Source organism: Argiope bruennichi, chromosome X1, assembly GCF_947563725.1.
Source record: "Argiope bruennichi chromosome X1, qqArgBrue1.1, whole genome shotgun sequence".
NCBI lineage: Eukaryota > Metazoa > Arthropoda > Arachnida > Araneae > Araneidae > Argiope > Argiope bruennichi.
The window spans coordinates 46,308,109-46,320,607 of NC_079162.1; the positions used below are offsets into that span (position 1 = coordinate 46,308,109).

Here is a 12,499-nt window from a genome sequence, read left to right on the forward strand (position 1 = left end):
TCAAGGGTTAAGTATTTCGCTAGAAGATATGTTAGTTAAATAGAATCAAACCTATAAATTTTATACCCTAAGTGAATCTAGAAAATATCACATTGCATTAAGTGGAGAATCATTTTTGACTATATATAAAAGAAGTGCTTAACAAAAATATTCAATATTTTTCAAAAATATTACAAAGCGAAAATGCGTTGCGGGTTTACACTTATAACCTTTTTCTATAATATAGTAGAACTTCAATTATCTGAAATTTAATCATACGAATATTTAACTATCCGAATTTGTAATTTTTACAATTTGATACATAATTTATAATTTTAATGCATATATATGTAATATGCAATGAACTTTCACACGTAAATTAATCTCTGATTTCTTTTTTACTCAAAATTCGCATTGTTTTTTCTTAAAATGCTCATAGTTTTCTGTGCTTTATATTTGTCAAAAAGAATTTCAGTAATTATAGTTGTTTCTATGATTGTAGTTTCTTAATTAATTTTTGAATTTTATCTAACCATAATTATTATCTGATCTAAAAACCCCTAACCTTTGGATATTTATCTAGATATCCAAATTGGCTCGATCTCTATTCAGTTTGCATAATCGGAGTTCTATTATATAATTTTCAACAGACGATCATTGAATTTATGACTTCATCGTTACAAGTTTTCATTAACTTAAATATTCCTAAAGACATTCGAATTTTTATTCATATGTGTTTCATATGAAACTGAAAAAAACCTGAGTTCTCTAAAATACAGAGTTCATGTCCGAGAAAGGATTATTTTCCCTATTTTAAATCCCAAAGAAAGAATTCTCAGCATAGAAAAAAAAATTATATTTTAAAATACGTGAGGATAGATCTGAGATTTATCTTTTAAGATTCAGTAGTTCCAGAGTGGAGTTTCTCAAAGAACCGCTACCTTTCTTTCTTTCATATATCTAATCCCACTGTTCTTAGTTCCATTTATTTTCGAGGGATATTCCGTAATACATTGAAATTCCTTTTCAGAATGACAAGATCGATGGGAATATAGGGATTCTTGGACTGATGTGACAGTTATACCGCATCTAATATTCTTCTCTAGGGAAAAAACACGCGAAGAACATTTGGTTTCACCCATAGGAGAGCTTCCAGAACCTCAGAAGACGCGAGTAAAAAATGGCAGATATTTAATAAATTTAGTAATTTTTGAAATTCAATATCTTTAGTAAAAGAGAAAAAAATGCATTTAAAAATATTTAATTTAGTCAATTAAAAAACGCATTTAAAAATATTTAATTTAGTTAATTAAATGGTACGCAAATAGGTAAAATAAAGTTGCCATACATTTGCAATTTAAAATATGAAATACATTTGCAATTTAAAGTTGCAAGTTGCCGTACATTTGCAATTTAAAATTTGCATTAAAAGAGAGGAAAAAAAAGGCCTTTCAAAAAATTTTAAATATACAATACATTTGCAATATCTAATATTAATCACTGAAAAGCATTATTTTCTCTTTTAAAGTCTTTATTTGAGTTAATTAAATGGTACCCAAATACAGATGAGCCAATTAAAGGTAAAATAAAGTTGACATACATTTTCAATTTAAAAATATATGTAATTTTAATCATTAAAAGAGAAAAAAGCTTTTCAGAATCTTTATAGTTAATTAAATGGTACCCGAAAAGATAAAATAATGTTGCCATACATTCGAAATTTAAAAATATATGCAATATTAATCATTAAAAGAGAAAAAAATGCTTTTCAAAATCTTTAATTGAGTTAATGACATGATACCCAAATTGGTAAAATAAAGTTGCCATACATTTACAATTTAAAAATATATGAAATTTTATAAAAATGCTACTTATAATTAATTTCATGAAAACAGTTTTTATTTTGTACAAATAAGTAGATGTCCTAGTCTATGCATCTTACAAGATATTTTACTTTACACCTTTGACTAAGACATTTCATTCGATTAAGCAGTTTCACATACTTTGAGAAATGCTTGACCTTGAAGAAGTGCCATCTGTCAGAGAATAATTTAAAAAGTCTTACCCAAGCTGGGTACTTCGTATATAAATGTTGGTAAATCATATCTTTTAATTTGAAGTTCGTTTTACAAAAGAATCCAATTGGGTATTGAGAGTCCTAAGAGGATAATGCCTCTGCAGATCCGATATTAATATTTTGGGAGATTCCTTATTCAGAGGGATGAGAATATATGAGAGGGTGCAACTGATGGAATCAATTAATACTTACCTGGTTGTTATTAAGATGGCCGCGGCAAATAAATTCCGGCATCTACAGGGGAAAAGTGATCAGTTTCATAGTGATCAGTTAATCGATGATATGATTCATTTTTGAAGATGCCCGTTAACTAGGTGTCTTTTATGGTGACGTAAGTTGAACATGAATATAAGCGTTGAACATTTTCACATCTCATATGACTTTATTTTGGTTCTGATTCGGGTATATTAAAAGAGTAACGGTAATTAAAAGAGAAATGTTCCATGCTATATTAGTTTTTTGACGAACTACCTAAAACATAAAATTTTTGTTTGCGCTCTATATGTAATTGAAACTTTTATCTTAGCTTTTGATTATCTTACTTTAAATTGTGGTCAAGATTTCTTACAGGCTGTAATATTTGATTTAATATTTGTCATTATATTTAACAATCAATAACAAGAAAATGAACATATTTATTTTTTTCTTAAAAAAAACGATATTCAAGTGCCGGTTTAGTGTAGCTTTAGATACAATTCCAAAAAAACAATAGATAATACATTTTTTTTATTATTTTATATTTCTATGATTCATATTGAAGTTATTAAAATATATACCAAACTTTACATTAAAATCGAAAAGATGATTCATATAAGCTATCGAAATTGTATTAATTTATAAAATACAATGTAACAAAAATAGCTTCTAAAAGGCTGTTTGCAAACTATAGCACAATTTTCTGACATTGTTTTAAAGTCAACTTTATTTGCAGAGTAAATACGGGTATCTCTGCCTTTAATTCTGCGGAAATCGGAAAGAAGAAACGGGAATATTCAGAATAGAAAGCAATATTTTAATGTTTTACTCGTTGTAAAAATGCTTTACAATTCTAGTAAAATGATTTAATTAAAACAATGCTGGTCTGTAAATTATTTTTCTTCACAATTTATAGAACTTTGCGACTTAAGACGATTTCAATTGGAAAAAGCATTTGAAAAAAGTCCTTCAAGCTATAGATCATTCTAATAGCGCAAGCTTTTTACGAGCTAAGAAACGTTGCCAAAAACATAAAATTAATCCTAAAAATATAAGGAATGTCAAAATGAGCTAGATTTAAAAATATTAATTATATAAATATACGGAACGAAATTAGTATAATCTATTGAATACATAATAAAATATATCAAGTTTATATTTTATTATATTTTATTGAAATGTTAATAAACAATTAGGTTAATTAATATTTTAATAATAATTTCATAAAGTTATGAAAAAATTAATTTACTTTTCAGAATAAATCAAACATTGAAACTTCAAACAATCACAAAGATATTGCTTATTTTATGATCGTTATTTTTAATTTAGAAATCTCCGGATTAAAAAACGACATCACTTTACATTGCATTATAAATGTCTTGTAAAATGTTGAAATTACACCTGTAGATCTATATTGAACTGATTTTTGAATCATAAAAATATTTATTAACTGGAAAAAAGAAACTTATTTTTTGATTTTTCAGTTTTGAACTCTTTTTGTGAAATTCTTCTTATATCATTTTTAGCCCCCGTTTTTTAAATACATGCTATGCTTTGATTTCGTGTTAACATATTATAATTATAAGGGTTAAGAAAAATTTTAATTCACATAAGAGCTTAGAAAAATTTAGTGTTTTATTTTAAAAAGTTAATTTAGAAAAAAATAATAAATTTTTTATATGCATTTTATGTTTTTCTTAAAATTTATGTAAAACATTATTCAATGCTTATCTTTATTAATTTTTAATATAAACCGAAAAGAATTTAATTTATATTTACTATATAACATATTGGACGATTAGAAAATTTTTTACCCACTGCTATCCTTTTCTTGAATACTTTTTCGATATTTTCGTAACTTTGAAATCTATCATAATTTTATATGAATTTATAAATCGCTGATTTATTTAAATGCATTTTTTTAGAATTTTTCAATATAGTTGAAGCATTTAAGACCATTAATAATTTTTCACACTTGCGTTGATTATAAACCTTTAATTCATTCCAAAGCATAAAGGAATTAACAGATAATTCATATAGTATTATACAAGGTTTCTCATAATGGCCGTATAGACTCCGCTTAGAGTATTGATCATTTTCAGAGAATGAAAAGTGTCCAAAGACCCACTTTTTTACGATCCTTAATTTTCCAGAAAATCGTACTCAAAGAATGATAACGTCATATCCTAACTTGAAGGAAAATTTGATATGCAGCTCTCTCTTTTGATTAAAACAGGTTACGATCTCAAAGCAGAAATCTACAACCAGCACACGGCGTTTGCTAACAGTGAAGGTTGATGCTTGTATCTACTTCACTGGCGCTGTTATGTGGACATAAAGCTGCAAGCATACTTTAGGCTTAAGACACGTATAATACCTTTTTTTTTACTCAAATAATATTATCATACCTTTACTGAGATCGCAACTACTCATTTTAGTTGCTAATCAAAGTAAGTGCTTTATCTTTTCAGGAATTTAACCGTCGAATGCGACCAGCAACAAAGCATTCATTATAAGCATTTAATTAATTTTTGGAGGGGAAAAGGAACGTCACAGGTTATTAAAGATCGTGAAAGACTCTTGCAAGACTCAAGATATAAATTGTCTCTAAGAATTTAGATGTTTGCATCAAAATACAGGTAGAGAGAGAGAGAGAGAGAGAAAGTAGTGGAAATGACTTTGAAGATAATGAAATACCAAAGGAAATTCGACGACAAAAATCCCTCTAAATTATTCACTCGACAAGAACTCATTATTATTTGGGGATTTTTTTTAACTAATTGCCTATTCAAGTCGAGATTATTGAAATAAATTTTTATTGGTAATATTAGTTTTAGCGTGATTTATTTTTATGACATAATCTGGTAAATAAAACAGCATGCCATAGCATAACTTATATTAATCTCGAGCTTTTTAATCTATCAATTTTTTCATTCCTCCAAGAAAGAAAATCAAACTATCGACTTCACATCTGTTTGTGTACATCGGAGCACTTGCAACTAGAAACTAAATTCTCAAAACACTGTACAAAAAACTGGATGGATAAAATTTTCTGTATGTTCTTTTCACCAAAATTATTATCAATACCAAATATCAAAACAAATGTGTTCAAGAGATAAGAGGATTTATTTTTTTGTATATTTGTGAAAACGGAAACTCAAATAAAGAAGATTTGATGAAATTTAGCATTTTTCATTTACATAAAAAATGCAGATTTTAATTAAATCTGCAAAAAAAAAAAAAAAAAAAAATATTCACTTATCTGTGGATTTTTACCGGAAAGTCTGACAAAAACATACCTGATTTTTATGTTTTTATATTGATTAGGAGATGCCATTTAAAATAAAAAAAAAATTATATAAAACAAGATCTTTTTAAAGTTTCTTAGAGACTATATTATGCTCTAGAATTTTTATGTTGTTTTTGTAAAAGTGGAATATATTTTTTGATTTTATCTTTTTACTGATCTTAATACTTTTATTTTTTAGGAGGCTTTTAAATTAAAATTATGGCTTTTAACGCACCATGAAAATAATTAAAATTTTTATACAATAATGAGTTTCAGAATTTAAATTTACCTCCCAAGAAAGGCAGGAAAAATTATCTTTGACAAACTTTTATGACATTTTTTATCAAGCAGTATTTCTAAATTGTTTTTGTAAAAATAGAAACAGCAATTCTTCTCACCTACGTCAAAATGTTTTTAACTTTTCATAGAATTTAAAAACATGATTATGGTTGAAACCGAATTATAAAATTAATCGAGATTCTTTTTACTGAAGAGTTTCAGGAATTGAATTTAGTTCTTCTATTTCAAATGTGATTTTCAGTTTCTGTTAAATTATAGCTCTTTTTAGGTACATGCAAAACTGTCTGAATATTTTCAATACAGTTTTGTAGCAATTTATTTTATAGGCACCTTTTGATTACTTTCAAAATAGTTTTGTAGATTGGTAATTTCTTACAACAGGAAATTATTTTTTATTCTTTTTTTTACAATTAATCTAGTATCTTCCAAAACGCTGATAAATTAGAATACGTAGCATTGATTATTATACACTTTTTTCTCTTATTTTTTGTTACTTCCTGTAACACCACATTCACCCATTTATTTTACTTACCGACACACCACACTCACTAAAACAATCTCATTTGATTTAGCATAATGCACCAAGTGCACATAATAAAGAGAAGTGTTGGAGCTTCTGTTGCTTCAAATCGACCCGGAGCACCTAGATAGATATCTGATTAATTTTTTTGTACTACGCCCTCTTGGAAGACTTTCACAGAAAAGTGGTCTACATTTGCATTTCACTTGGAGAAAAATCTTCCTCAGGCTGCTCGATTGGAGATTCTAATTATTTAAGTGCATATCAGTCTACAACTATGCTATATAAAGGTTCTGATTAGGATTGAAGCCAGGACTGAATGTATGACCTCCATTTTGAATTAATAATAACTATACTAATATAATAACTTGATAAATAGTTATAGGTCTTGATAAATTAACTTGATAAATATTTACTTATTAACTTGATAAATTGTCTAGTTAATTTTAGAGTTAATAATAACAATAATAATATCATAACTCGATAGATTCTTCAGGATTGCCTTGTCTTATCCCTTTAGACGGTAAATGTACTTGTTGATGCTTAAAAATTATTCAATAAAGATTTGATTACAATATTTTATATTCTTGGACGATCAACATAATTATTGCCATATTTTTTTTTTGAATTCGGTATTTATATGGGAAATAAATGCATTTTTATGTTGATTTGTAGCTTTATGTGCAACTACGAAATATACTTGCTTTCATAATTATGATACGTTTAATATTTCGGTTAAAATGACATGTGATAACAGTAGAAATAGCCTAGGGAATATAGCCAGTAAAAGAGTATTTAATTTAATAATTTATTTATAATTCCCATATTATTAATAAAGTACAATCTCCATTAAAATTTTTAATGTTTAGAACAAACCCGACTTTAAATCAATCCATCTTTATTATTCATTTTTGGAATATTTCAAAGGAAATATTATCATTTATTTATCACTTTGATATAAAAATTCTTTTGGAAGTTCACTTTTCTTTTAATATTTTTTTTCAGCGCCGAATTTAAAATGATTCAAGATATAAACGCTCTAATAACCTTAAATCCTTCATTGTGCAATCCGATCACGTCTGAACTCGGAAGAAAAATATTGAGAAGTAAATATTTGTTGATATGAAAAAAAAAAAAAAAAAAAAAAAGTGAAAAGAGGTATTGCGAAGGGAAAATACTTTTTGAAAAGAAATATTTTAGTAGAAAAATGGAACTGTCATCAAATGAACCAATAAAAATGATTCTACGCTGAACTAGAGAAGAAAGAGTAAGAGAACAGAGCACTGCAAGGAAAGCAAAATGTAGGAAAAGTAAGTTTCTTAGGAGATCTGACGGAAGTGCGTCACAGCTACGTCACGAAGATTAACGGAAGCCTCCTCCAGCACCGTTTGCTTGCACGCTTTTCTCTCCTCATTTTAGATGAAAAGTAGACTCGCACGTGCTAAACGCTTTGAAAGAGACCGGCGGCTCAGGTAAGAGAGCGTTTGCTTTTTCATAGAATTATCGTTTTCTTTCGCAGATTTCTAGAATTTGAAATGTTTTTGCATTGATGATGATTATATATAAAAAAGAAAATGCATTAATATACTGATAAAAAAATTTTTATTTGTGAGATTTTGCAAATTTGTGTATTAAAAACGGAACCTCAAGATGATCTGCCATATGATCAAGATGATTTTGATTTGATGCTTTGGAATATATTTTCTAATGAAATTAAATGCATTGCGTTGTTGATATAAAATATATATATTCCCATCTGCGCTATTTTGGATCACTGTTTGCGAAAAATGGAACCTTAAGATGGCTTAACATATGATCCGGATGATCCCGCTTTGATTTTTTTAAAAATGCATTTGATGAGAAAGTTTAATAGATTTAAATTATCAATTTTAAACTGTAGAATTTTGAAGCACTATTTATCAATAATGCATCTCAATATGAATTTAAATTTATCCAAGAAAATTTAGCATTATTGCCGTATTCTGCATTTTTGATGGAAATTATATTTATATATATTTAAACAAAAACACTTTCTCTAAGTTAAAAACTTTAGAAATTTACACATAATTGTAAAATGTTTTTAGTTGCAAACTAATGATTGATTCTCCTAGTAATATTTAGTTATCCATATTTTTACGTTCGAATGTTTAGCTGAAAATAAACTTTGGAATGTTATCTCACAAATTTCTTTCCTAGTTTCGAAAGACAAGATGTGAGTAAATATTTAGAATAGTTTGCTACATTTGTGAACTTATTTTAACAAATAAATAAATAACCTTCTGAAATATTGTTATAATAAAAATAGCATAACACCATTTCTTATACAAATATATAAAAGAAAATCAAATGGAAGTAATAATAGTTCTCCAAAATTAATTTATATAAAACAATCAAAAATAATTTATCTCATATTATAAGAATATATAAAAAAATATTTTTATGCGCAATATTTCGTAAATACTATTTCAAAAGATTTATTGAGCATACGTGTTGGAAAATTGACAGAAACGAATAATTTCTTCAGATGTATCAAAATAGTAATATTTGTTTATTATTATCTAAATATTTTGTTATAAATATCATAATTTTTGAAAAAAATATATGATAATATTTTTACAGCCCATTTATGATGTAAAAGATCTATAGTCGCTCAAGAAAGGATAATCTGTAAAAGAATATTTTTAAATTATGTAATAAAAAAAGGCTCTATTTATTTTAGAATTTAAAATTACTTATTATAATATTATAAAGTTTTAATTTTTTACTATAATATTATAATTAACTATTATATTTAATTAGTTAACACTATATATTTTTATAACATTATAATGAATTTTTTCATAATGTTTTAATTAAAAGTAGAAGCATTTTAAGTACATTAAACTCCTTCATTTATGAATTATGTGAAACCTCTGCTGTTGAAAAATGTACGTCAAAGTAGCATATGTTTTATTTGATTTGCATAAAAAAACTTTTATAAAATTTATTGAAAAACGACGCAAGTTTATTCAAAAGAATCATTAAAAAAAGTGAGAAAATTAAGAAGGTATAATTAAACAGTGTAACTTGCAACTGTTGCGATTTAAAAAAATATGCTGCAATAATGCGTTAATGAAAACTTAAAATAATTTAAAATTATTGAGCTATTTAGCTTAGTCATGTATGAAAATTACACTTTTATATACTATGTAGTAAAAGAAACAGATGTTTTAGCGGTTCGCAAAATTCACTGTAAATTAAAAGAAGTTTATTTAAAAGAATCTTTATTATGCCGAAAATTAAAAAGCAGCACCCCTTAGCATAAGCATTTTTGGGTAATATTCTTTTTAATAAATAAAAGGAGAGGTGCTCTATTTTGTAGAAAACGTAATTATGATAAAAAATCTCATTTTTAAATGTTTTTTTTTTTTTTTTTTTGAATTTCCTTTCAAAAGAGTCATAGGTTTACAAATAAAAGAGTCGAAATTTGATTCTTTAATGTAAATAGTGTATTAAATACAAAGCGTATAATGAGAGATGCGTTTTATTTTAAAAAAATTACAGTTTTCCATTAGAAACTACATATGGCATATAAAAAAATATTTAGGCTAATAATGGGAACTTATAGCGCTAACTGTAATAAATAATCTGGCAAGAGGATAATAGTCAATATTTCATCATGTGAAAAATTTCTATTTGAGTTAGAGGTTACTTTTATCAGATTATTGAAAATTATTGTTTCAGCATTCTTCAGAAGAATTATTTGCATAAAATGAAGCGTATCTTTCCTTTCATTATAGCATTAGAGTAAAAAATACGTATTTGTCGACAACTTACTGGAAAATATTATTAATTATCTTACTGAAAGCTATTATTTCAAACCAGTTTAAAAACAAAATTTCATTTCCTTTAAATGGAGTGCATTTTTATTTAATTCGAGTATTAGTTAGAGAAACTATTTTTTTGAAAACACCAAAGAGCAATATCATTTAGTTTGTCCCACGCTTTTGATACTTTAGTGCTGTTTTACTCTGTGCAACGTAAAATTCTATATTTACATTTATAGCAATTAGAATAACATGTTAAACAAACATTAGCTCATTTGAACTGTATACCACTGAATTTTGTCTGTTAATCCTATAATGAGTAAATTTTTATTTTTCAATTGCATTTTTAAAAAGCGATAACAATTGGTGTGTGCGTAGGATAAAATACAGCTTTTATAGAGGAAACTAGAATGTTTAAAAGCTTTATTTAGCTGCAGCTTAAAGTTGCAATGTATTAAGTTCCAAATGCCTTTCGAACGAAGCGAATTGTTATTTATATGCAGCATAAGGTTGCAATACATTAAGGTCCAAATGTTCTTGAAACGAAGCGAATTGTTATTTATATGAAACGTTATAATAATATAGCTCTACAATACTATGAAGTAAATTCACTAGTCCTCGAAAAGTTATTTTTTAAGAAAACCAATTCACCAAACTGATTCATCATTTTTAAAAAAAATAGATTACAATTATTTTTTTTAATTATAATTTATTCATTAAAAATCATTTCCTAGATTCAATCAAAAATATAATTCATAATTTTTTTAGTCATTAAGCTAATTCCCGAATTAACTTTTAAAAGACAGGGATATAAAGATGGAATATGAATCATTGTCAGCGAAAATCGCCGTTATTTATTAAGAAAACCAATTCACCAAACTGATTCATCATTTTTTAAAAAAATAGATTACAATTATTTTTTTTTAATTATAATTTATTCATTAAAAATCATTTCCTAGATTCAATCAAAAATATAATTCATAATTCTTTTAGTCATTAAGCTAATTCCCGAATTAACTTTTAAAAGACAGGGATATAAAGATGGAATATGAATCATTGTCCTCGAAAATCGCTGTTATTTTTTAAGAAAATCAATTCACCAAACTGATTCATCATTTTTAAAAAATAGATTACAATTATTTTTTCTTTTAATTATAATTTATTCATTAAAAATCATTTCCTAGATTCAATCAAAAATATAATTCATAATTTTTTTAGTCATTAAGCTAATTCTCGAATTAACTTTTAAAAGACAGGGATATAAAGATGGAATATGAATCATTGTCAGCGAAAATCGGCGTTATTTATTAAGAAAACCAATTCACCAAACTGATTCATCATTTTTAAAAAAATAGATTACAATTATTTTTTCTTTTAATTATAATTTATTCATTAAAAATCATTTCCTAGATTCAATCAAAAATATAATTCATAATTTTTTTAGTCATTAAGCTAATTCCCGAATTAACTTTTAAAAGACAGGGATATAAAGATGGAATATGAATCATTGTCAGCGAAAATCGCCGTTATTTATTAAGAAAACCAATTCACCAAACTGATTCATCATTTAAAAAAAAATAGATTACAATTATTTTTTCTTTTAATTATAATTTATTCATTAAAAATCATTTCCTAGATTCAATCAAAAATATAATTCATAATTTTTTTAGTCATTAAGCTAATTCTCGAATTAACTTTTAAAAGACAGGGATATAAAGATGGAATATGAATCATTGTCCTCGAAAATCGCTGTTATTTTTTAAGAAAATCAATTCACCAAACTGATTCATCATTTTTTTAAAAAATAGATTACAATTATTTCTTTTAATTATAATTTATTCATTAAAAATCATTTCCTAGATTCAATCAAAAATATAATTCATAATTTTTTTAGTCATTAAGCTAATTCTCGAATTAACTTTTAAAAGACAGGGATATAAAGATGGAATATGAATCATTGTCAGCGAAAATCGGCGTTATTTATTAAGAAAACCAATTCACCAAACTGATTCATCATTTTTTAAAAAATAGATTACAATTATTTTTTCTTTTAATTATAATTTATTCATTAAAAATCATTTCCTAGATTCAATCAAAAATGTAATTCATAATTTTTTTAGTCATTAAGCTAATTCTCGAATTAACTTTTAAAAGACAGGGATATAAAGATGGAATATGAATCATTGTCCTCGAAAATCGCTGTTATTTTTTAAGAAAATCAATTCACCAAACTGATTCATCATTTTTAAAAAATAGATTACAATTATTTTTTCTTTTAATTATAATTTATTCATTAAAAATCATTTCCTAGATTCAATCAAAAATATAATTCA

At 25.6% G+C, this 12,499-nt stretch overlaps 1 protein-coding gene across 4 annotated transcripts in view; it reads left to right on the forward strand.

Moving 5' to 3' along the window:
* Positions 1–7,791: 7,791 nt before the first annotated feature.
* Positions 7,792–12,499, forward strand: part of LOC129959014 (dual specificity calcium/calmodulin-dependent 3',5'-cyclic nucleotide phosphodiesterase 1-like) — a 601,405-nt gene continuing 596,697 nt past the window's right edge. For 3 of the 4 annotated variants that reach the window (XM_056071778.1, XM_056071780.1, XM_056071781.1), the window contains exon 1: positions 7,792–7,832. The gene's annotated coding sequence lies outside the window, so the exon portion shown is untranslated. The remainder of the gene's footprint in view (positions 7,833–12,499) is intronic. The other variant, XM_056071779.1, reaches the window with a different exon arrangement.